The 17,162-nt window shown below is 42.7% G+C and overlaps 1 protein-coding gene across 1 annotated transcript in view; it reads right to left on the bottom strand.

Annotated features, from left to right (window-relative positions):
* LOC130564546 (uncharacterized) overlaps nucleotides 1-8,029 on the bottom strand; it is a 36,737-nt gene extending 28,708 nt beyond the window's left edge. Inside the window, exon 1 of the mRNA XM_057350672.1 lies at nucleotides 7,580-8,029. The gene's annotated coding sequence lies outside the window, so the exon portion shown is untranslated. The remainder of the gene's footprint in view (nucleotides 1-7,579) is intronic.
* Nucleotides 8,030-17,162: the final 9,133 nt, after the last annotated feature.

The raw sequence follows: 17,162 nt of genomic DNA, 5'->3' as shown, positions 1-17,162 counted from the left end.
AGTATCAATTTATTTACCTGCTGATTATGTCTACACTGTGATGTTAACATAAGTGCTGTGTTTTCAGCTCTTTATGCGTGACAGATTCAGTGCGTGTGGAGCTGAAGGGGTTCAAATACAGTGTTATTTGGTGCTTGATAAAGATATTAGAGTGGCGAAAGATCATCAATATGCGCGTATGATGTGTACAGCTCCGTTGTGTAGATTCGCTGCTTGTTTTGAATTATAGAAATGGGCAAATGTTTTAAATGGTTCATTACTGTACAGTATATCTCACAGTCCAGATGGAACGAAGCCAAGGTAGGGATCTGGACCGTTCTCAGCCAATTGGGTTAGGTCAGAGTTTTTTTCAAACCTGTTCCTGGGGACCCACTGCTCTGCACATTTTGCATGTCTCCCTTATCTAACACAGGGGTTCCCAAACTTTTCAGCCCGCGACCCCCAAAATATCAGTGCCAGTGACTCGAGACCCCCACTATCCTCGGAGGTGGTTAAAGTATACAAACGTTGTGCACAAATGCGCACATGCACCTATTCTACCCAAACGTGCATATAATGACAATACAAAAGAGCACAGTCTAACTTAATATTATTTTATAGTTATTTACTCATTACTTTACTTGTTGTTATACATAAACTATTACTACAGATGGTCGAATTTCATCAAACTGATTCGAGTGCTTATTTACATTTACGCATTTGGCAGATGCTTTTATCCAATGCGACTTACATTGCATTATCCTATACATTTGTTTCTAAGTATGTACCACGACCTTGGCGTTGTTAGCGCTATGCTTTTACCACTGAGCTACAGGACAACTTATGTGCCTCTGTTCATACCTGAGGACGATGGCCTCTCTGACTGCGGCACTTCTCCGCTGGCCTCCCTGCGTTGTGTTTTGCCGATATTAATCAACATTTAATTTCGACAAATAAGAATATCCTAAACTTAAAGCCTGAAAAATAATCTGCGTGCACATGGGACTGTTTAACGTAGTGCTGTATGGATTTATGAACCTAATGCGGTTGCTAATGTCATTAATGTGACGTAATCGCCTCAGGGGTCATGATCAAAGGGGAGGAAATTCCTAAGGCTGATGGCTTTTTATTCGCATGGTTTTATTTTTAACTTCACTAATATTTTTATTATACGCTATTTCTAATCATTTAAAAAATGATTTCTGGAAATCATCTTGCAACCTCGCCCTCGCGGCCTTGCGATCCCCCTGGGGAACTGAAGTGTGTTAGTTAAAGCGTCACAAAACCTCCCCTTTCAGCTACAGTCACTCACTGTCGTTTTTGAAAAATGCAATTAAAATGGGCATGAACGCTGTGAGAAGAAAGGTGCGTCCCAAATCGCACACTTGAGGACTATTCTACGCCATTTTTGTAATATAAATAGTGTGAGTAGTGCGTCCACATTTAAAATCCTCAAAAAAAGAAGTGCACTTTAAGTACCCGGAAGATGCACTTTTTCAACCGAAAATATGAAGTGAGGAACTGTGGACACTTTACGCACTCAACGGTAGCAGTTTCGCTTACGTAGTGGAAGGGAGACGGGGCTATCAGACGCTGCTCGAGCAAAACTCTCCTGCTCTCCTGATAACTAAAGTAATGCTCGGCAAAACAGATGAAAACTACATTAATTGTACAATGTTCAAGTTGATTTTTATTCACACGCTCGTCTGGGAAACCGATATACTTCCGGTTAGTATAAAACCGTTTAGTATTCCATTTGGGACGATACTACTCTTCTAAACTTCATACACTACGTGGTTGAGTGCATAGTGTATAGTTTAAGTGCATAGTGCATAGTATGTCATTTGGGACACAGCTGAAGAGCCGTTAAAAACCAGCGAAGGTTCCGGCATGGGAGACGGGCGCTCCAATCACAAGGCGCTGTCATGAATAATTAGGAGAAATGTCTTCTCATTGGTCAAGAAAACAGTCTCATGAATAATAATGAGACACTGACGCGTCATCAATGTACTATAGTACATCGCCACGTCACATCATTTGACGTTGGCCAGATGAGGATTTTAAACCCGGAAGGCAAAAATAGCGCTTAGGTTTCGTGGCGCTTTAAGGGAGACATATGGGCTGCGTCCGAAATCAATAGTATATAATAAATAAATAATATCAAATAAATATAGCGGAAAACTTTAAGGCGGACGTCCGCTTTTTAATGTAAGTGCCAATAAATAAATTTCTCGTGAATAAATTATGTTTTTATCAACTCTCACGTGTAGGTTGTTGTTAATACGTCATAGGTCAAAGAGCATACGGGTCACATGACCATAAAACATGGCGGACGCAGTATGTACAAAATGTATTCATACTACTCCCACTCATACTATATAGAACGTACTGTTTTAACGGCCGATAGGTACTTATTCAAATTCAGTACGTTCTGTCACAGTATGCGATTTCGGACGCAGCCATGCTGTGACCCAATTTGCCTACTTATAGTATGCCCTTAAAGTATGTACTGTTTTTGTCATGGAAAAGTATATATATTTTAGTGCATAGCAAAACAGTATGCACACACTGGGACATACTAACACAAAACAGAAGGGGCTGCCCTTGCCTAGACGACACACGTGATTGTTAACAGTCACGATCATCACAATACAGCCCTTCTTTGCATTTAGGTATTTATTAATTATTTCTTATGTATTTTTTACTGACTGTATACTTACATCAATTACTTCTGTGAAGCATCACTTATTTAATTTTAATAATGCAGTGTAGCGTTACTAACTCTGCCTACTCACGATGTGTTGTGGGCACTGATCTATATACTGATCTATATAAATGACTGGATTGCTCATGACGTCATTACTCTGAAGCTACCGCGCCGCCATATTGGTATGCCCAAACGATCAATTAAATTAATAGGGAGTTATCACATATTAATGATAAAACAGTAATTTACCAGTCCCCGTTTTTATATCTAAAGTCTCACAGTACACTCTTACAATGCAAATGTCTTAAGCATGTAAATGGTTAATTATTATTATTTATCTTATTAGATATAGTGAGTTACGTTCATTTTCATTACAATAGCATACATATCAGATCAGCAGACTAACGAAACACCTTAACATATGACAAATGTGCTTTTTCTGAAATCTAAATACAGGCTGTATCTGTATATGTTCTTTAAATCATACAGCTTTATTTCTAAACATTTACAAGTGCCATTGCAACAGTGTGCAACTCACCTCGATACAAAAACATCAGAAGTAACAATTCATTTAAACACACATGTGAACTAAAAACTTATCGCGCACCTAATAAGCTGAAAACCAGGTTATTTTAGATCGTCATTTTGACTAAGTCAATGGCGCTCTCTGTCAGTTGGGCATACCAAGACGGCGGCATGATCTCTTCCGGTGGCTTCACCTCCTACCGTTGGTTTAGCATTCTAGGCGCAATCCAGTCATTTATATAGATCAGTGGTTGTGGGTAATATCAGCCTTTGAGTGCTAATGGATCTACACTTCTCATTTTTACCAGAAACAGTAGACCATCCGTGTACTTTAAGAATACTCATTTAAAGATACTATGATTTGGGACATACTAATTCTAATTTTAAATACTATTTAGGACGGATAGTATCCGTCCCAGAAAGTTTCATATCTCTCTCTATAAAAAACACCTGATTCAACTCATCAGCTTGTTAGTGTGTTAATTAGGGAGATATCTAAAACATTCTGGTGTAGGTTGATGAGTCGATTCAGGTGTTTCATATAGAGAGAGATATAAAACATTCTGGGAGGGGGGTCCTGAGGACTGGAGTTCAGAACCTCCGCACTAATGGATCCGTCAATCCTGTCCCTCACCCATGGCAACCTGGCCGACCTGTGCGTGCTCACTCAATGGATCCAGGGACGAGCTGACAGGATTACCTCCAGTTAAGTGGCCTGAAATCTACACCTACCAAGCGTGTATAGTAAAGATAAACTGAGAGCGTATACATCTATAGATGCCTGCGTGTACTAACAGTGGCAAACTTTAGCAAATGCATTTACTTGAACACAAACCTGACACATAACATGAGCCTTCTCACTGTTCCCTCTCCCTTTATACAAATGCACTTGTGACAACGAAAGAAGAGATGACAAAATGTTTCCTTTATGTTTAGTTTCTGGCCGATAGTTAACTGCTAGTTGTATAACTAACAAAGTTAGCTAGCATACCCTATGCATTCAAAAGTTAACGCTATGTGAAAAATAACCTTTTCCCCAGTTTCTGATTTGGGCATACACAAGATATTTATAGACACATACCCAAATCATAATCCACACCAACAAAAGACAGTCGTTTTTTTAAGTGTTATGGAGTGAAATGCAATCATTTTTGCATTTTGCGGTTGTGGCACTAAACAACAAGATGATAAAAGCTGCCAAACCTATGGTAAGGACTGTTAAAAGATGGACCAACGAAACAGAGCGGGCCTTACAAGCCTGTTTCGAGTGCACCGATTGGAGTGTTTTTGAAGCTGCTACCAGCGATCTGGACGAGCTCACAGAGACTGTAACATCATACATCAGTTTCTGTGAGGATTTGTGCATTCCTACCAGGACTTCCTTAAAATACAACAATGATAAACCATGGTTCTCAGCAAAACTCAGACAGATTCGCCAAGCCAAGGAGGATGCCTACAGAAAAGGGGACAAAGTCTTGTACAAGCAGGCTAGGAACACATTGACAAAGGAGATCAGAGTGGCTAAGAGAAACTACTCTAAAAAGTTGGAAAACCGGTTTTCAGCCAACGACCCTGCGTCTGTGTGGAAAGGCCTTAAAGACATCACCAACTACAAGCCACCATCCCCCAATTTTGCAGGCAATCAACACCTGGTCAATGATCTGAATGACTTTTACTGCAGATTTGAAAATGCTAACTTTACACCTCACACCAACTCTGACATTCTCTCTACACAACACCTATCACCTTCAGTCACCCCACCTCCTGCACTTCAGATCAGTGAAGAGGATGTGTGCCGAGTCTTTAGGAAACAAAAGACAAGAAAAGCACCAGGCCCAGATGGTATCTCCCCAGCCTGTCTTAAAAGCTGTGCTATTCAACTGGCCTTCATCTTCTCACAGATCTTCAACAGATCACTGGAGCTGTGCACAGTTCCTTCCTGTTTCAAGCGCTCCACCATAATCCCCATCCCAAAGAAACCCAAAATCACAGGACTGAATGACTACAGACCCGTCGCTCTCACATCTGTGGTCATGAAGTCATTCGAGAGACTGGTACTGGCTTATCTGAAGGACATCACAGAACCCTTACTGGACCCCCTGCAGTTTGCCTACAGAGCAAACAGGTCTGTTGAGGATGCAGTTAACATGGGGCTGCATTTTGTCCTGAAACATCTGGATAGACCAGGGACCTATGTGAGGATCCTGTTTGTGGACTTCAGCTCCGCTTTCAACACCATCATCCCATCACTGCTCCAGACAAAGTTAACCCAGCTATCTGTTCCTGGCTCTATCTGTCAGTGGATCACCAGCTTTCTGACAGACAGGCAGCAGTTAGTGAGAATGGGGAAACTCACATCCAGCACCCGCACAATCAGCACTGGCGCCCCCCAGGGGTGCGTTCTCTCCCCACTGCTCTTCTCCCTGTACACAAATGACTGCACTGCCCAGGACCCTTCTGTCAGACTTCTGAATTTCGCAGACGACACCACACTCATTGGCCTCATCCAGGATGGTGATGAGTCTGCGTACAGACAGGAGGTTGAGCAGCTGGTTGTCTGGTGCAGTCATAACAACTTGGAGCTGAACACACTTAAAACAGTGGAGACGATTGTGGACTTCAGGAGAAACCCCCCTGCACTCCCCCCTCTCACCATCATTAAACAGCACTGTGGCAGCAGTGGAGTCATTCAGGTTCCTGGGCACCACCATCTCTCAGAACCTGAAGTGGGACAATCACATTGGCTCCATTGCTAAAAAAGCCCAGCAAAGGTTGTACTTCTTACATCAGCTGAAGAAGTTCAACCTACCACAAACTCTATTAAAACAGTTTTACTCAGCTGTCTTAGAGTCTGTCCTCTGCACATCCATCACTGTCTGGTTTGGCTCAGCCACGACGTCAGCCATCAGAAGACTACAGAGGACGGTTCGGACTGCTGAGAAGATCAATGGTGCTCCCCTGCCCACCCTCCAAGAACTTTATACATCCAGAGTGAGGAAAAGGGCTCAGAAAATCACCCTGGACCTCTCACATCCAAGCCATCATCTCTTCACAATGCTGCCGTCTGGTCGGCGCTACAGAGCACTGAGCACCAAAACAACCAGACACAAAAACAGCTTCTTCCCTCAGGCCATCTACCTCTTGAACAGTTAAATGTTTTTACACACCGTGCAATTAATAACTCTGTGCAATAATAATTAAGTGCAATATTAATTATATCCTCCAGATAATACACTATCTATTTTATACAACAACAATTAAACAATTATACAATTAAACTCCTTATGTAGCCGAATCTGTGCTGGTTTGTATTGGCTGCCTCCAGTTTTCTCTTTGTTTTGCCTCCAGCTAATGCTGTGATGTAAGCGTGACGTCGGCGCAAAAGGGGTCTATATGGTTCATTTTGGTTCTGCAAATTCAAATTTGAGCCACATATAAAGGCTTATTTTAAAGTTAATTTAGAAGGGTTTTACACATAAAAACAAACATAATAACAAAATTCCTTGCTAATAATTATAAATTAAGAAAAACAAACATCTAAAAGAAGCCATTTTCTAATAATGTGAAACACTTCTGACAGGCTAAATGAAATTCACAATGGAGATACACAGTTCAATCAATGGCACGACCACCAAACACCTTTAGCACGTCTGTCTTGTGGCTATACTGTATAAGCAAGTTTAACATGCTCATTTCAGTTTTGAAAATTAAAAAATGAAATAGAAAAAGTCACGGTATTTTAAAGTTAAATGAAAATTTGTGTGGTGGAATTTAATAACGCTATTAAATAAAGTCAGATTATTTTATAAACCATTGTATTAATTAATTATTGTTGTTTTATAGACTTTGAAAGACTTAAAATACGCTGGGCCAGAAGAACTTCCTGTTTCAGTTTTTTTTTACCTACACTAACATTTAAACAAAATACAACCAATAGAACATCTATAACCAAATCAAAATGTTAAACGAATATGTTTAAGATTTAATTATATAATGTGACATTTCAAAAAGTAATAAAATAAAACTGTCTTTTGATTACCAGCAATTATGTTACAAACATCATTCAGTTTCTTGCACAAAATTATTAAATTGTTATTGTCATGAGCCACAGGGATTCATTTTGTTGCCTATAAAGTATCTGCTTTTTGGATACTTAAAGACATGGCCCCAGAGAACTTGTATTTTATCAATCAACCAGTACCATAATTTCAGCTAAACATCTTTACTGTTTTATTAAAAGAACATGTCACCGACATCTTGGATAGCCAGAGGTTGAGTAAGTTACCAGCATTTTGTCATTTTTCAGTAAACAAGTCTTAAGTATAAGCCTATAGTAAAAAGGTTACTCAAAATAAACTACACTCTTACCTGAGTTGTGAGATGTACGGCAGACACTGGAGGAATCCTCTCACTTCACTCTCTTCATGTGTCCAGTCTATCAGCTCTACTGGTTTCTTCTCTGTTTGGAGTTTCAGCACTTCTAGGAGGATGGAGCTCTTTCTCTCTGAGAGGTTTATGATCCAGACTTCAGGAGATGACTGATGATATATTGACTGTAATGCTGGTAGGACACTTCTGCCTGTTTCACTCTCATAGTCCTTCACATGTGAACACAGATCCAACAGAAAACCACAGTTTCCATGGTATATGTATGAAAATAATGACTCCAAAGATGATTCTGTGATTTCTCTCAGTAAGGAAGGCTCTTGCAGACAGAGATTGAATGCTAATAATTTCTTTCTTCTTTCCTGCTTTTCAAAGGAATCACTGCTCGATAAAGGAGACCTGCAAGCAGATTTAAAGGTTTTGTTACACAATTCTAGGAAAATAGAGTTATTTTTTCTCTGAGATGTTTATAGTCCAGTCATGAAAGATCTGACTGATAAATCAGCTGTAAATAGCTGTAACACAAAATATCAAAGGAAAGACAGCATTTTTTCTCTTCTTTATACAAAACTTCACAGCTTTGCACAGATCGTTGGTTCGATCCCCAACGAATATGCAAACCAATAAAATCTTGCTGTCATTTCAGCCTTATAACAACACCTTGTCTGCTCGTATCTCTGCATACTTTCACGACATCTCTTCTTGGATAAAGGAATGTCATCTTTGTCTTAACCTTAACCTTGTCTTAAGATAATTCCTCGTAATCCTGGCCAACCTATCGATTAAACACCACTTTACACTTCAGCCTGTATCCTCAACTATTACGCATGGAAGGAACTTAGGGGTAGTGTTTGGTGACCAGCTGAAAATTATGTCCAACATCAAACAACACTCAGTCATGCAGGTACGTGCTGTTTAACATCAGGAAAATTAGACCTTTCCTGTCTGAACATGCTTCTCAGCTTCTATTCCAAGCCCTTGTCATATTTTAAAGTTGGCATGAAACGGAAGTAGCGATTGTCTTTTCTTCCATATTGGCTATATAGAGGGTATGCATTGACGTCACTTTCTCACGTGAACACGCCGGGACATGCCCCCCTTGAGCGCCAGGACATGTTCCCCTGAGTGGTAAAACACACAGCAAAATGCCTGATGAGAATAGGAGAAACAAAGAAACCGGGACTAAAACACGCAAATATTTGCTGAAATTACAAGCAGCTGGACTCAATGGTGATTCTTACGACATCTCTATGACTTACATAGGAATCAGGTGTTCCCCTTCAGTCGGTCTCTCAACGTTGTGTTAAAAGACAGACTGGGGTTTGATCTTGAGAACCTATCATCTCCGAGAGGAATTTAAAACGCCAATGGGCTTGGCGAATGGCACATGCAAGCCAGTCTCCGCCCCGTGCATATGGGTATAAAAGGGAGGTGGCGGCGGCCATTCACTCATCTTTTGTTCTTCGGAACCTGCATGATGGTACATGTCAAGCGATTCTTCTCTCTGAGAATTCTCCTTCCAGACTACTGGATCTACAACGTGAAGCAGCGGATTTGTCCCTCTCGGTAGCGGGCTTCCCCTGGGCGTCTCGGCAGCTAGCCGCAGATATTTCTAAAAGAGCAAATTTCCTCTCACAGTCTGCGCTGTCTTCGGGCATGTCTCGCAGCTGTGTTCTTGGGTATGACAGACTCATCCCCGATGAGGGACTCATCCAGACAACCCTGTCTGCTTCCCGAGCGAGTTCGACTGCCGCTTCGGCGAGGTCGACCGCTTCGGCGAGCGACGGGGGTGATTGGGGATTCCCATGGATGTCACTCCACCAGTTTCGGCTCGCAGACCATCCCTGCCCCGGCACGCTCACCTGGCTCGTCCCTGATGGGCGGCGGTGTACCGTCCCATAGCGGGCAGACTCGACAACGGGATGGGGACGCCCTGCAGGGGTGGGGTGCCGTTTGCAACGGGCATGCAGTATCGGGCAGTGGACGGGTCCCCGGCTGCGGTGGCACATCAACTGCCTAGAGTTGTTGGCTGTCGTTTTAGCACTGAGGAGGTTCCAACCCCTCGTGCAGGACAAACACGTGCTGGTCCAGTCGGACAGCACGACTGCCGTGGCGTACATCAATCACCAAGGCGGCATACGCTCACGGCAGATGTCACAACTCGCCCGACGCCTCCTCCTCTGGGGTCAGCAGGTGATCATGTCCCTGCGAGCCTATTCATCCCGGGCGACCTGAACCAGACAGCTGATGCGCTCTCTCATCAGGGGATGCTCCACGGAGAATGGCGCCAGAGTGGCGCCATCCTTACGCAGTCCAGCTCATATGGGAGCGGTTCGGCCATGCACAGGTGGACCTGTTTGCCTCCCTGGACTCCACCCATTGCCCGCTTTGGTACTCCCTGACCGAGGGACCTCTCGGCACGGATGCCTTAGCACACAGCTGGCCGCGGGACAAGCGGAAGCACGCCTTCCCCCCAGTGAGCCTCCTTGCACAGGTCCTGTGGAAGGTCAGGAAAGAGGGGCACCGAGTACTGTTAGTTGCACCTCACTGGCCCAACCAGACTTGGTTCTCAGACCTGGTGGTTCTGACAGCAGTTCCCCCCTGGCCGATTCCCTTGACGAAGGACCTTCTGTCGCAGGGGAGGGGCACGGTGTGGCACCCCAAGCCAGGCCTCTGGAATCTCCACGTCTGGCCCCTGGATGGGACGAGGAGACCTTGAGTGGTTTGCCGCCAGCAGTCCGCGAGACCGTCCTGCAGGCTAGAGCCCCCACCACTCCTCTTCTCGTCCTGGTGTTCTTCCCATGGGGAGAACCCACGGAGTTGCTACTCTCATGGTAGCGTTCACTTGTGACTCGCTAGTCTAGTCAGTGTCGCTCCACTTGAGGTCGCGATACGGCTCAGCACCGTGGCGTGTTAAGATAGGTCCCCAGTCTGTCTCTCAACACAACGTCGAGAGACCAACTGAAGGGGAACGCTTCTTCATGCCACAACGCTTTGCCGACCCGTTGCAGTGACTGGGAGATGTCTCTCAGGTTCTCAAGTTCAAACCCCAGTCTGTCTCTCAACACAACGTCTCGTTCCCTCCATCAGGGAACGGAGGTTACAGTCGTAACCGAGATGTTCCTGGACACTGAAATGTTGCGAGGAATTGCGTTTTCTGATATTGTAAGCAGTAATTTTGCTGAGTTTTTTACCACCCAGGAGGGCACGCACCGGTGTGCTCACAGGGTGTTCACGTGGTAAAGTGACGACACGTCCATACCCTCTATAGTTGACGCATCCACACTAGCGTGTGGGTGTGCCATGGGCGGAGCTAACATTTTATACATAAATGTCACGTTTTTACTCAGACACGCCTCCTCGGTCGGTGGCAAAACATTGGAAAATGACTGCATTTAATAGTAAAACAGCCAAACCGGATTTAACCAAGCTATTATCTGCTGAAATTAAAAGCAGCTGGACTGTGATCCTTACAACGTACCTATGACTATGGTCTAATGAAATGTTGCGCGGAATCATGTTTTCTGAGCTCGTTTTGACGCCAGGGAAGCACACAGAGCCTGAAGTAAACATTTATAACACATTATACCACGGGGCTGTTGAATGCTTCAATCTGATTGGCTGACAAACTTTCTATGGGTATGCATTAACTTTCGGTAAATGGACACCTATGAAGGTGTTCCAGGTCTGCTGACCGCATTACGCATTGCTGACTCCATCCAAGGCAATTCCATCACCACCCAAGTAAAAGGCGACCATCTGGCTGGCCCAGCTCAGACAATTCCATCCCCAGCCGAGAGCAAAGACGGACTACCTGTCACATAAATGCTAAATTTACAATACTTGGTATTTAATGCTAAACTTACATCACACGACAGCAGTTTGAAGTTATGGCTGCACTCGGTGACTTTGATTGGAGGTAGCTGGGTGGGTGTTGTAGGGAGGTGGGGGGGGCTTGTTGGTTGTGGTTCGGGGCGTTTCATTTGTTGGGACTGTGTGGGTCTGGTCTGGTTGGTCTTGTTTTGTGGTCGATGTCGGACAACAGAGGAATAAAGTTAATTATGCCATTACTACTTTTCCCTGGTTGTTCCTCTGTTGTCTGTTGTTGATCGCGGAATGGGACCGGGTTGGACCTGCACGGTTTCGGCGGGTGGGGCTTCCTGGGTCGCGGCTCGTGGGCTCTCCCTGTTCTTCGTGGACGTTGCTCGGTGGCTTTGGTCGGGGTCACTGAGTGCAGCTATGACACGTCAGAGGAGATCTGGCCCTCCCGGATGAGCCTGGTTTCTCCCGAGGTTTTTTTTTCTCCATTTATTCATCATTGGAGTTTGGGTTCCTCGCACAGCAGAGCAGTGCAGTGTTGGCTTGCTCACCGGGAGACTGCATTTATTTATTCATTTATTTATTAGATATTATTTATTATAATGATCTTGCTTGGTCTATAAACACCATGCACTGTGCTGTGTTTTACCTTTCTGTGTTTTTCTTATTTGATCCTGTAAAGCTGCTTTGGAACAATGCACATTGTGAAAAGCGCTATATAAATAAAATTGAATTGAATTGAAATTACAGTTCCATATCACTTCGCCAAGTTTAGCCTACTGTCCACCAGTGAATACGTATCTAACAACAGACAAAGTGACAGGCAAATTCCATTGTCTGAGAAGAAATAACTATTAATATTTATGGACAGCATGAACATTTGAACTACAATGGCGAGAGCACTGTACAGGACTGTTCAGACGAAAAACTAAAGCATATATCAAAGGTAACGGCAAACTACATGACACAATCAGCGGGTTAAAGATAAAACACGAAGTACAAAAATAACAACAACAACAACATCTTAAATCCGTAAACACACAGCAGGAAGCTTTCTATGCCACTGCGAGAACCGCAGCTGGCGCAGAAACCTCCGAGTCACTTTTTTCTCTTAATACTTTTCTTATACGACAGGGGTGTTAAATACGACGAAAACAAATCAAATATAGATACTTGTCTTTTCACTCTCAGTGAAGCAAACGCGTGTGCATGTGCACTGTCTGTCTTCCTCTCGCTCTCGGAAAACTGCATATGCAGACTCGAGCAACGCCTTCAGATGAGATGAGTAAGAAATTAGTCCTACCAGCAAGTGCATTCCGGGACAAATACCATACAAATGTCTTGAGATAAAACATCGTAACAACGTCTTGTGGTGTTGTGACCTGTGGTATAAGCGGAATAATTGACGACGGGCCGTTCAATTATCGAAAGTTAATGCACACCCGAGGTGTAACCGCTTCGCATCATGGCCACATTACCACCTCGGGGCTGTGCATTAACTTTCGATAATTGAACGGCCCGTCGTCAATTATTCCTTACTTATGTGATTCAGTAAATTGACTTTTTAATTTAAGCCTAAATTGCTGTTCTAAATGACAATTATTCATGTGTTAATATTTACGTGTCATACGAAATACAGTACATTTGCGTATAATGTGTTAATGCTCTTTTCCCACAGCGTATTTATGTTTGAGCACACAAGGCAAAACTTTCGTGTAAAAACTTGGAGGTAAAAATTCATCAAATCTGACAAGACGTTCATTTGACAAGCTTGCTTTACATTAGTTGTGTTATACAATTTAAATCAGAGCATTGTAGTGGTGTTACATGCAATAACGAAATGCATTACAAAATGAATATTTACAGTATTTATTATTTGCTTCCCCATTATCTATTATGGAACAAATCCCCTTTAGAAACTTTGAGATCGCAGATCTTTCCGGGTTGTTGACGTCCCGTTGACAAATTAACTTTAAGGGTGCAACAAAGGTCATCGCTCTTTTCCCTGCAACATAGCTATTTATTCATTTATTTACTTGGTCCCATTATCACAGATTTTCAACACAGTGTATACTGAGCTAACACTATCACGCATGTGTTTGTAGAACTAAGATCAATTACTTACATATCACCATGCATGATTTTTTAATAAATGCTGGCAAAGCTTTACATTTACGCAAAATAGAAAACTGTAAAACTCAGCCAGGAAAAAATATTACGCTACGATTCAACAGAAAAGGGAACATACCATGAGTCAGACACAAATCCATTTTCAGTGCCTGTTACACCGGGATCCAGTTGTTTTTTGAGAATTTAATAGATTTTTCATTCTTAAAATTCATCACATGTATTTTAAAGTATCATTGGATTGTGTTAGCGGCCCGTAAAATAAAAAAGAATATTAGTAGCATATTGTGGCAAGGGGGGCGTGGTTCAGCGAGGTCTACAGCGTGAGAGAGAGCCGGGAGACGAGTGGTGAGTAATTGGGGCAAGTGCAAATGACGAACACCAAATGAGTTTGTCTAGACCTCTAAATCCCCCGCTGAGTCCATATCTGGTGGGTTCGTTCTGTCACGAAACAGAAGGACTCAAATTCAGGGGTAGAGAATCAAAAAGGTTTATTAACAAACAAATCAACAAAAGTAAAGTAAAAAGAAACCAATAACACGGCTGAGCAAAAAAGTCTGTGGAAGTCCGAAAGGAAAACAGGACGTGCGCTGCCTGCGCCTACGTCCACTGTGTCGGCAGTGCGCTGAGCCGTTGAGGGAAGACAGCACTCTCCCTCTAGCCACACTGTCCGAAACCGAGCTGGCTATATTCCTGCCTGAAAAGGCTAAATCCCCCCCCACCCTGCGAATCCTGGACAGAGTTTAAGAATGTTAAACAGACAGGAACACAGGCGGAAAGAATACACAAACATAAAACGAACCCACACAGAATGAAGGCAGGGAACAGGATTAAATAGGAAGGGGAAATAGGTTGCAGGTGTGGGCAGATGAGACACGCAGCACCGCGAGTAAGGCTGATTGTGCAGCAGGGAGGGGTAACGGCCAAAACAAAGTGCCCCGTGTTGCTGATAGTGACAGCACATGGGAGAGTGGAGGAAGAAAACAAAAACAATAAGTGTAAAAAGTAACATAATGTGACAATTGGTTCTAACAAGTGATGCATGTTTGTTGCTGGATTGCAGTTATAAAGTTACTCCACATTAAATGCAAAGTAAAAATGTTGTGTTTAAAAGAGAAATGGTCAAATTACATGGTGGTTGTTTGTCTTTCTCCTGCTGCTGTAGTGCAGCCATGATTTCTTCTTTGAGACTACTGTGAACTATCCTCTAATTATTTAGAGGAACTATGTGATTAAAGGTTTTCAGGCTGTTACAAACCTTACCACACACTGCCTATCATATGCTCCAACAACTTCAGAAGGCAATACTTAAAGAAACTGAATGCCTGATTTGCTGAGAAATTGGATTGATTAGCTCTGCCTTTATCGTTCTCTAATTGAAAGGTTCATATTCATAACGACCAAACTTTCTGCTTATTATTAATAAAGTGCTGGTAATGTATGTGTACAATAAACATTTAGTTTGGAAATGTGTAAGCTAGATAATACATAGGCCCTAATAAAAACTTAACTTGAAATTGCCACCTCCACACCACCCAAAAGTGTAATAAAATGTGGTTCAACAAACACATAGACGGCTTTTTTTTTACTTTTGATTTTCCCTAGAACGTGCTAACTACATTGCACAATTACAGTAGATAAGTCCTATCTTCACATAGAAAAGGTATTACACATTGCACAAAAACACGTTAAACAAATATATTCACCTACCACATGCACATCGGGTGAAAATAATTAGCCTAAACATTTCGAAAACAAGCGCATGCTACAAAAACGAGCCATTGGGTGACATTTCAGCACCTGACAAACGGATAGCGACTCTTAAGTAGCACTTAAAGCACTGCTATGTGCAGTCGTGTTAAGTGCATTTTTGGAAATGCGCGTGAAACGATGATGAATGTAGGAGCCATTTAAGGCTATGTGTCTTTTGTCCATTGGGGGCGCTGTAACACTCCTATATTAGAGCACTTGGCTAATCAGATGGGACATGTGGTGGTAGGAAGGCAAACAGTCTTTTGACCGTGGTAAACAAACTATCCTACAATAGCTTTGTGTCAAAGGAGGAAAGGTGCTGAAACGATTCTTGTCAGGGTTTGAGTGGGGAAGAACCCAAGCGCAGGCAGCAGCAGTGAAGGGGTTAACAAAGGTATTTATTTAACAAAAGACAAAACAAAAACCCACGAGGGGGCAAAGCAATAACAACAAAAAACAGAGACAAAGACTAACTACACATTAGACTAACCAAACACTAGACATGAACTAAACTCAACACTTAGACTAGACGGAGGAATTCACAACAGGACACAGGCATGAAGAACAGGAAGGCACATGAGAGGAACGGTATACACACCATGGATACACAGCCAGAATACACAACGAACGAGCACAGGACAATGAACACGAGGGCATTTTATAGGGAGACAAACAAAGGATAATTAACAAGGGACAGGTGTAGAGGATTAAACACTGATGGAAAGCTAACGATGAACGAGAGGGCGGGAAAAGACACGCGACACCGGAGAGAGAGTATATGGAAGGCCGTAAGTGCCAAAATGTCTCTCTCCACACAAAACCTAAGGCTTTGTCATGACTCTGCCACGAGATCAAGAAATACATGACATGGAGAGGCAGAATCATGACAGATTCTAACTGGGGAATTGTACTTTATGGACAATATGACGTTTTAAAGGTATGAACAACCCATCTATGTTAAAGATGAAAGGAGAGCTGAAAGGAAGCGAATATTGTACACAATAAAGACATTTTATGCAGTATCCCAGTAACCTTGTTTTGGTAAGCCTTTCTCTGCAAGCATGTGAGAAATCGAGCCGTTAAGATTTCGCTCCTGATGTGACGTAGACGCAGGCTCTTATTATAATATTACCGCCCCTTAATCTACACAATTCCACCCATGGTGCTGCCACCATTGTTGTTTTCACAAGCGACAGCGGTGTACGTGACACCATGGCTAAAGTTCGTGGACAACATGCAATGTAGTCGCTGCACAGAGTCCAAACCTAGAAAGAGACAGGAGTGGATTTATTTTATTTTTAGTGGAAATCCCTTAGAAACCATATGTAAAAATCTGCTTGTTTGTGCTAATCACTTCAAGCCGGAGTGCTTTTTCAACCTGGGACAGTACAAGCAGGATTAGCTTCAAAGTTGTTCCTCAAGAGGGATCGAGACCGACTGAACGAGACAACGCTGCCAATGTAAGTAATATTTATAAACAATCTGAATTGACGTACATGTAACGTATATATATCGTATATAGATCTATATGCATGCAAGTTTATCTTCACTTAAGAAGTTGGACTATGTATACCATGCTGCATTACGCTTTGTGACGAGTGTCTCTTCACGCACCCATCACTGTATAATGTATGAACTGGTGGGATGGTCCTCTTTGTTTCAAAGAAGGAAAGTGCACATGTTGCTGTTTATTGTTAAGGCATTGTTGGGAAAATTACCTACTTATATCTGCAGTCTTTTATCTTTTTATACTTGTATTTACAGTACCAGATCCTCTGCTAAACTTCTCTTAAATGTTCCAAGAGTACATTCTTGAGTTAGGCAAAACTGCCTTCTCTTTTTTTGCTCCTTCGTTATGGAACGAGTT

Source organism: Triplophysa rosa, linkage group LG14 (genome assembly GCF_024868665.1).
Source record: "Triplophysa rosa linkage group LG14, Trosa_1v2, whole genome shotgun sequence".
Lineage (NCBI taxonomy): Eukaryota > Metazoa > Chordata > Actinopteri > Cypriniformes > Nemacheilidae > Triplophysa > Triplophysa rosa.
This window is presented reverse-complemented; position numbering and strand designations above follow the sequence as displayed.